The sequence below is a fragment of the Pinus tabuliformis genome, chromosome 5_2 (assembly GCF_031772625.1).
Source record: "Pinus tabuliformis cultivar Carrire ecotype Pingquan chromosome 5_2, CPIR1, whole genome shotgun sequence".
NCBI classification, from domain to species: domain Eukaryota; kingdom Viridiplantae; phylum Streptophyta; class Pinopsida; order Pinales; family Pinaceae; genus Pinus; species Pinus tabuliformis.
Window position 1 is genome coordinate 178085452 of NC_142306.1, and position 1541 is coordinate 178086992.

Consider the following 1541-nt stretch of genomic DNA (forward strand, 5'->3'; position numbering starts at 1 on the left):
TGAGTGAGGATTCCTAAGATTTCCCACAAAAATGTACTTTACATGTTTATATACAATCCCAGCCCATTCAAGATCGTTAGGAGTCTGATCATCAACAAAATTGACAACCTACCTACCATGTTAAAACCAAATAACCTTTGTTGGTCCAACAGAACCATGTCCAACAGGTAGTGTGGCTAGACCCATTACTGCCCCTTGATATCCCAACAAATCCATGTCCAACAGGTAGTGTGGCTGGACCCATTGCTACCCCTTGATATCCCATAGGGTACTAGACACCAGATACAACATGGTATCATGAGTTCATATATCATGCTGTTGGCATTGCATAATGCATACACTTTGGATACCAATACAAATTGCTGAATAACATAAATTTAACTAGTCCTAGTACACAAAACTGTGTTTTAATACTCAATGAAGTTCCTTAATCTTGACAACATCCTACATGCAAACATAGCAAAGCTCTACATCTTGTCTTTATACTTTGACAAGGGTGTCATACTCTCCTTAAGATCCTTCCCCTTACGGATATCACTCACAATCTGCCCAACTTGGGAACCAGATTCCAATGGATCAAATCCATCATATCATGGTGGCCAAACACACATTGAGAGAAAGCTTAGCCGAAAGTTGAAACACGAAGAGTACTTGAGAATCCAAATGATTCAACAATAGGTAGATGTGCCTTGATGTTGTATAGTGGAGTTCCTAGCCTCTGCACTTCTTCAAAAACATGGTTTATCTTCTGGTTCAACACACCATAAATACCACCAAGGGCATTCTCTGAGCCTGAATCTCAACAGATATGTTGCCTTGCAAGAAGCCATGGTTTGGTAGTAAGTTGAGATGCATACATAACCCTTCTGACCATTGGTATAATCTGGCCACCTCCTCTATGGATCACATAAGTGTGCAAAACCACATCACAAACCTCAAAGCAAATACCACGCATGTTTTCTTCTGCCAAAGCACCTTCCTTAGAATTGGAATGCAACAACCACATAATCTTTCATTTCATTCAAGTATTGAACTCCTTTACACATATCCACCACCACTACTAGGATCAAGCAACCACACTGAAACAATCGAGAAGGCAACGTTGTTGAGGATTCTCCTTCATAAGATGCAAAAATTGATGGCCATATAGTGAATTCATTTGTGTCTAAAGAGAACCCGCACACAAGGAAGCATACAGAGCGCCGAGATATCAAGGATTTCGCTGGTTTCGAACAATAATTAATTAAACCTGTAATAGTCAATCTAATTATATGCCCTGTGTTTTCCTCCTGCGTTAACGACCTTCCTTCCAGCATATGACGCTACCATCACATGTCAATACTTTAATATGAACGTTGAAATAAGACCTAACAACTTTCTTGTGCAATAGAATGGGTCGATAGGCGTTTGCAAGGGATGCATCGATGACAATAATATCATCTTCCACCTATTGGTTTCATTTTGTTGGAGCAGTAACGATGCATTTTCCAATCACAGGATACACATTTGACAGTGATACATAATATCCGATATTGTCGTTT

The 1541-nt window shown here is 39.6% G+C and overlaps 1 pseudogene; it reads right to left on the minus strand.

Annotated features, from left to right (window-relative positions):
• Positions 1 to 467: 467 nt before the first annotated feature.
• Positions 468 to 1316, minus strand: LOC149158119 (elongation factor 2 pseudogene; annotated as a pseudogene).
• Between the last annotated feature and the right edge of the window lie 225 nt (positions 1317 to 1541).